This window comes from Protomyctophum bolini (assembly GCF_963924005.1).
Source record: "Protomyctophum bolini genome assembly, chromosome: 21".
In the NCBI taxonomy this organism is placed as follows: Eukaryota; Metazoa; Chordata; class Actinopteri; order Myctophiformes; family Myctophidae; genus Protomyctophum; species Protomyctophum bolini.
The window spans coordinates 1,986,855-1,994,827 of NC_137882.1; positions in this window are offsets into that span (position 1 = coordinate 1,986,855).

Consider the following 7,973-nt stretch of genomic DNA (forward strand, 5'->3'; position numbering starts at 1 on the left):
AACATCAAGCAGGCCTGTAAAAAAGTCATGAAATAAATGATTTGAAGGTATGTGTGGTTGTCTCGCCACTGATTACATTGTTGATGTTCATGTTCTATACAGGGGGTGGTCACTGGTGGTCACTGGTGGTCACTGCTCATCCCCAAAACAATCCAGCGGTGGTCACCTCACCACCGGAGCGGTGGTCAGCTCACCACCGGAGCGGTGGTCAGCTCACCACCGGAGCGGTAGTCAGCTCACCACCGGAGCGGTGGTCACCTCACCACCGGAGCGGTGGTCAGCTCACCACCGGAGCGGTGGTCACCTCACCACCGGAGCGGTGGTCAGCTCACCACCGGAGCGGTAGTCAGCTCACCACCGGAGCGGTGGTCACCTCACCACCGGAGCGGTGGTCAGCTCACCACTGGAGCGGTGGTCACCTCACCACCGGAGCGGTGGTCAGCTCACCACTGGAGCGGTAGTCAGCTCACCACCGGAGCGGTGGTCAGCTCACCACCGGAGCGGTGGTCACCACCTCACCACCGGAGCGGTGGTCAGCTCACCACCGGAGCGGTGGTCACCTCACCACCGGAGCGGTGGTCAGCTCACCACTGGAGCGGTGGTCACCTCACCACCGGAGCGGTGGTCAGCTCACCACCGGAGCGGTGGTCACCACCTCACCACCGGAGCGGTGGTCAGCTCACCACCGGAGCGGTGGTCACAACCTCACCACCGGAGCGGTGGTCACCTCACCACCGGAGCGGTGGTCACCTCACCACCGGAGCGGTGGTCAGCTCACCACCGAAAATCCAGACTATGAATGAGGTTTAAGGGTTTCTTGCAGTAATCTCTCAAGACCGATTCAGAGCTCTAGAGAAAAAACATTATATCCCCCCCCCCCTTTTTGGCGAATGCCTGAAATGCAGCCTATTCCAGTGGTTTCCAATGTATTGAGCATTTGAGCCACGGAACCACCATTTGATGACATTTAAGCCTCTCAGACCCAAAACTTAAGATTTTGTCCACATTTCCATGCTGTATTGATGTTGGTACAATTAGGAGAGATAACAGGCAAACATGGATCAAAATAACAATTATTCTACACTATCTAATTATGTGTATAGACTTTGTGTAGAATTATATAATGCAGATGTTTAACAATAATTTAACTCTTGTATACGGGTCCTTTTGGTTTCCTTTTATGCCCCCAGGAGTTATAAAGATCTAATAGGGGTCCATTTGGTTACCTACTCTCCCATCATGTAGCAGTAGCATCATTGGGGACCACCTGGAACCACCCTCAAGGTCCACTGGACTGGCTGAGAACTACATTCCAAGGAGTGCATACATTTCCCACAATGCATCAGTCACACGGTTAGCATGCTGTACTGTAGCGTTAGCATACCGGTAGTTTGACAGAGTGGCTGACTGACACAGTACGCTGCTGTGCTGCTAAACTTTCTGTTCTTTAATTTAAGAAGAGCTCTGCTTGCTGCACCTAACAGCAGTCTGCCAAAGTGTTGGTTAGAACTTGCAAGAGTGTAAAGTTGCAAGAATGAAGGTGAGTAAAATGGTGTTATAGTAGTCTACTGCTAAGACACTTGTTAAGTGCGTGTTTTGTTTGGAGACAGAACAGGTGACTGTGTTTGCTCTGAACGCATTATAACCATAATTACATACAGCAGTGGGTCCCGAACCTTTTCATGTCATGGACCCCCACGTTGACACAATTTAGCCCGCGGACCCATATGACAGGGACCCCCATAAGAGAAGATTTTTACGGATATAGCAGTGATTCTCAACCCGTTTAATTTCAAGGACCCCCATGCAGTTTGACATGCATTAGTCTACGGACCACCCCATTGGCATTTCCCCGGACCCCACTTCGGGAACCACAACCACGGCATGCATTAGGCTGCGGACCCCCATTTGAAAAGATATGCCCGTGACGCCGATAATAAGAGAATATTTTACGGCTCTAGCAGTGATTCAGAAACATGCATTTCATGGACCCCCCCAGCTGGTTTGATAGGCAATAGGCTACGGCCGGCGGACCCCCATTTAAGACCTGGATATATATTTCTACTTGCATAAAACAGATTTCAACCTTAAACTACTATACTTTGTACCAATATAGGACTTTGCAGAGGAAATTATGCTTAAAAAAAAAAATGAATTCACATTTATAATAATTATTAAAATAATAACAATACATTACATTTCCATTTGGGGGATATCTTTCACAATAATAAATAAAACATGTTCTAGACATTTTAATGATCACAAAAAGGTAAAAAAAAAAAAAAAGATTGAAGATTGCGGATATTTAGAAGCATTTCTATCTAAGGGACTACTTTATATTGTAAAACCACTGTTAATTTAAATCTGAGAGTGTACTGTACCAACTACACATTGCATGTCCTACACTCTCAGAGTTATTTGGTCCCCCTGGAACTCCCTCAAGGACCCCACTTTGGGATATATATATATATATATATATATAAGGTGTATAGGCCTATGTATCGGTCTAAATGAGTCCAGGTTTATTTCATGCTGAAGCGTTTTGCTGACATGAAATAAACAAGAAACTATAGAAGCCGTTTCAGTTCCCAAGGTGCCACTAACGAGAGAGAGAGAGAGAGAGAGAGACTATGAGATCACATTTCTTTCATTTTAATAAGACCATTAGCCATACACTCAATTATGTCTCATTATAACTGGCCTTATATACAGTCTCCTTTGTTGCAGAATCTTGACCACAAAATGCACGATACTGTTAATTGTGTTCATAAAACAGTTGTCTGGGACAGTGGGGAGGAGGACCATATAATTAACATTCAGTTCAGTTTAAATGTATATAAGCACAACAGAGCAGCCGAACACGACCACATTAAAGTGGTCCTTTTAAGGTATAGCAGCACTAATATACACTAATGGTGAAATAATGCAAGCTGTTTTATTTTGAATATTTTTTCTGAGGTTTAATTATGCCACGCTGAATGCATCACCGTAACTACATTTTATTCACATTTAAGTGTTCGCTGCTTGCTTACTAAATGACCGTGGCATTGATTACGCCAGTGTTGTAACATTAATTAATCTACTGTTAATCACAAACCACCACCATCTGCACCACACCCCCTCCCCCCTCACCCTGTACCCCCCCCCCATCTGCTGGTAAATAACATGATGCATGAAGCTAAACACTATGGAGTTAATCAAAGCTTGTTTGTTTTCATACAGCTTTAAGTCTGACTTAATCAACAGTTGTTTTGATGCAACAAGTCTGACTTCAGTATGATGATGTTGTTTAGGAGAGAAAATCAATCCCAGAATAAAAACAAGAGCACATTTTATCAGGTTAACCCATATGCCCATAAGGGCCCATTCATACTATATTTTCAGTAGCACCGAAGAGCCGACTTTAGGACGGTACCCGCCCCCCCCCCGAACCTCAAATGATGTCACATTGTAGGCTCTGTGTGTGTGTGTGTGTGTGTGTGTGTGTGTGTGTGTGTGTGTGTGTGTGTGTGTGTGTGTGTGTGTGTGTGTGTGTGTGTGTGTGTGTGTGTGTGTGTGTGTGTGTGTGTGTGTGTGTGTGTGTGTGTGTGTGTGTTCAGATCTCTCCTCCCAGTGAGAGCGTGGTAGTAACTAAACCATGGAGACCGTGGTGGGAGCGGAGCGGAGCGGTACCAGCCGGTCAGCTACAAGCTGAGCTCCCGTTCCGGGACGGAACAGGAGCTCCGGGACTTCCGGTCTGCAGGTGCAACAACGCCGGGGTAAATAATGACGTGATTTTACATTAATTAACACGATATCGGAACAGTTAGTAAGGCTCTGTCTCCTATACCATAAGACAAGCCCCCACTCTTCAGGTGTTTAAATCACGCCTCAAGACATATTTTTATTCTTTGCCTTTTCCAAGCATAGTATGAGCTTTTGATGCTGAAAGTGACACTGTGTACTGTATGTTTTTTGTTTTTAATGAAGTTGTGATTTTTATTATTTTATTGTAAAGCACTAGAATAAAAAAACAGTACAGTAGTGGCGTGGCAAGGCAATTTTATTTATTTATAGAGTGCAACAGTGCACTTTAAAATGAATACATAATTATTACAATAGATACAATTAAAATAAGATATAGGAGCATATAAATTCTCCCACCTTTAATAGAAACAGAGAACACAGCTAATTTAAAGTCCAGGCAAGACCTATAGCTGTTATTAAGACATCACTGGGATAGGCAATGTTAAATAAATACTTTTTTTAAATTGGACTTAAAAACGGGCTATGGTTGGGGATTTCCTAACTGCAATTGCGGTGCATAATAATGAAATGCTGCTTCACCATATGTTTTTTTTTTTTTTTGATCAAAGTTTTTTTTATTAATTAATTAATTTATTTATTTATTAACCCCCCAGAGTTCACGCTCCGAAAGAGCCACAACCCCGGTATATTGCACCATATGAAATAAAAGGCACATACAAATATACATAGACATAATAGAATAATAGAAGTATGCAAAGAAATAATAATAATAATAATATTAACAATAAAAGAAAAGAAAAAAAAAAATATATATATATATAAATAAAATAAAACAATTACAGTAGGGCCAGTGTAACAAGTTAAGGATTGCTGATGTCAGCCGCGTTCATCCTCTCAATGTATGTCAAAAAAGGTTGCCAAATGGTGTAGAATTGTAAGGCACCGGCGTACCCTCCTGTGCTAAATGCACCCTATATCTCTGAGCATCAGATCTGTGTGTGAGACTCCCACCAGCAACCTGCTTCCTCCTCCTCCGCCGTCTCGTGACTCTGGTCTCGCCCACAGGTGAAGATCTACGTGGTCTCTGATCTACGTGGACTCTGGTCTCGCCCACAGGTGAAGATCTACGTGGTCTCTGATCTACGTGGACTCTGGTCTCGCCCACAGGTGAAGATCTACGTGGTCTCTGATCTACGTGGACTCTGGTCTCGCCCACAGGTGAAGATCTACGTGGTCTCTGATCTACGTGGACTCTGGTCTCGCCCACAGGTGAAGATCTACGTGGTCTCTGATCTACGTGGACTCTGGTCTACGTGGACTCTGGTCTCGCCCACAGGTGAAGATCTACGTGGTCTCTGATCTACGTGGACTCTGGTCTCGCCCACAGGTGAAGATCTACGTGGTCTCTGATCTACGTGGACTCTGGTCTCGCCCACAGGTGAAGATCTACGTGGTCTCTGATCTACGTGGACTCTGGTCTCGCCCACAGGTGAAGATCTACGTGGTCTCTGATCTACGTGGACTCTGGTCTCGCCCACAGGTGAAGATCTACGTGGTCTCTGATCTACGTGGACTCTGGTCTCGCCCACAGGTGAAGATCCACGTGGTCTCTGATCTACGTGGACTCTGGTCTCGCCCACAGGTGAAGATCCACGTGGTCTCTGATCTACGTGGACTCTGGTCTCGCCCACAGGTGAAGATCCACGTGGTCTCTGATCTACGTGGACTCTGGTCTCGCCCACAGGTGAAGATCCACGTGGTCTCTGATCTACGTGGACTCTGGTCTCGCCCACAGGTGAAGATCTACGTGGTCTCTGATCTACGTGGACTCTGGTCTCGCCCACAGGTGAAGATCTACGTGGTCTCTGATCTACGTGGACTCTGGTCTCGCCCACAGGTGAAGATCTACGTGGTCTCTGATCTACGTGGACTCTGGTCTCGCCCACAGGTGAAGATCTACGTGGTCTCTGATCTACGTGGACTCTGGTCTCGCCCACAGGTGAAGATCTACGTGGTCTCTGATCTACGTGGACTCTGGTCTCGCCCACAGGTGAAGATCTACGTGGTCTCTGATCTACGTGGACTCTGGTCTCGCCCACAGGTGAAGATCTACGTGGTCTCTGATCTACGTGGACTCTGGTCTCGCCCACAGGTGAAGATCTATGTGGTCTCTGATCTACGTGGACTCTGGTCTCGCCCACAGGTGAAGATCTACGTGGTCTCTGATCTACGTGGACTCTGGTCTCGCCCACAGGTGAAGATCTACGTGGTCTCTGATCTACGTGGACTCTGGTCTCGCCCACAGGTGAAGATCTACGTGGTCTCTGATCTACGTGGACTCTGGTCTCGCCCACAGGTGAAGATCTACGTGGTCTCTGATCTACGTGGACTCTGGTCTCGCCCACAGGTGAAGATCTACGTGGTCTCTGATCTACGTGGACTCTGGTCTCGCCCACAGGTGAAGATCTACGTGGTCTCTGATCTACGTGGACTCTGGTCTCGCCCACAGGTGAAGATCTACGTGGTCTCTGATCTACGTGGACTCTGGTCTCGCCCACAGGTGAAGATCTACGTGGTCTCTGATCTACGTGGACTCTGGTCTCGCCCACAGGTGAAGATCTACGTGGTCTCTGATCTACGTGGACTCTGGTCTCGCCCACAGGTGAAGATCTACGTGGTCTCTGATCTACGTGGACTCTGGTCTCGCCCACAGGTGAAGATCTACGTGGTCTCTGATCTACGTGGACTCTGGTCTCGCCCACAGGTGAAGATCTACGTGGTCTCTGATCTACGTGGACTCTGGTCTCGCCCACAGGTGAAGATCTACGTGGTCTCTGATCTACGTGGACTCTGGTCTCGGCCACAGGTGAAGATCTACGTGGTCTCTGATCTACGTGGACTCTGGTCTCGCCCACAGGTGAAGATCTACGTGGTCTCTGATCTACGTGGACTCTGGTCTCGCCCACAGGTGAAGATCTACGTGGTCTCTGATCTACGTGGACTCTGGTCTCGCCCACAGGTGAAGATCTACGTGGTCTCTGATCTACGTGGACTCTGGTCTCGCCCACAGGTGAAGATCTACGTGGTCTCTGATCTACGTGGACTCTGGTCTCGCCCACAGGTGAAGATCTACGTGGTCTCTGATCTACGTGGACTCTGGTCTCGCCCACAGGTGAAGATCTACGTGGTCTCTGATCTACGTGGACTCTGGTCTCGCCCACAGGTGAAGATCTACGTGGTCTCTGATCTACGTGGACTCTGGTCTCGCCCACAGGTGAAGATCTACGTGGTCTCTGATCTACGTGGACCCTGGTCTCGCCCACAGGTGAAGATCTACGTGGTCTCTGATCTACGTGGACTCTGGTCTCGCCCACAGGTGAAGATCTACGTGGTCTCTGATCTACGTGGACTCTGGTCACGCCCACAGGTGAAGATCTACGTGGTCTCTGATCTACGTGGACTCTGGTCTCGCCCACAGGTGAAGATCTACGTGGTCTCTGATCTACGTGGACTCTGGTCTCGCCCACAGGTGAAGATCTACGTGGTCTCTGATCTACGTGGACTCTGGTCTCGCCCACAGGTGAAGATCTACGTGGTCTCTGATCTACGTGGACTCTGGTCTCGCCCACAGGTGAAGATCTACGTGGTCTCTGATCTACGTGGACTCTGGTCTCGCCCACAGGTGAAGATCTACGTGGTCTCTGATCTACGTGGACTCTGGTCTCGCCCACAGGTGAAGATCTACGTGGTCTCTGATCTACGTGGACTCTGGTCTCGCCCACAGGTGAAGATCTACGTGGTCTCTGATCTACGTGGACTCTGGTCTCGCCCACAGGTGAAGATCTACGTGGTCTCTGATCTACGTGGACTCTGGTCTCGCCCACAGGTGAAGATCTACGTGGTCTCTGATCTACGTGGACTCTGGTCTCGCCCACAGGTGAAGATCTACGTGGTCTCTGATCTACGTGGACTCTGGTCTCGCCCACAGGTGAAGATCTACGTGGTCTCTGATCTACGTGGACTCTGGTCTCGCCCACAGGTGAAGATCTACGTGGTCTCTGATCTACGTGGACTCTGGTCTCGCCCACAGGTGAAGATCTACGTGGTCTCTGATCTACGTGGACTCTGGTCTCGCCCACAGGTGAAGATCTACGTGGTCTCTGATCTACGTGGACTCTGGTCTCGCCCACAGGTGAAGATCTACGTGGTCTCTGATCTACGTGGAC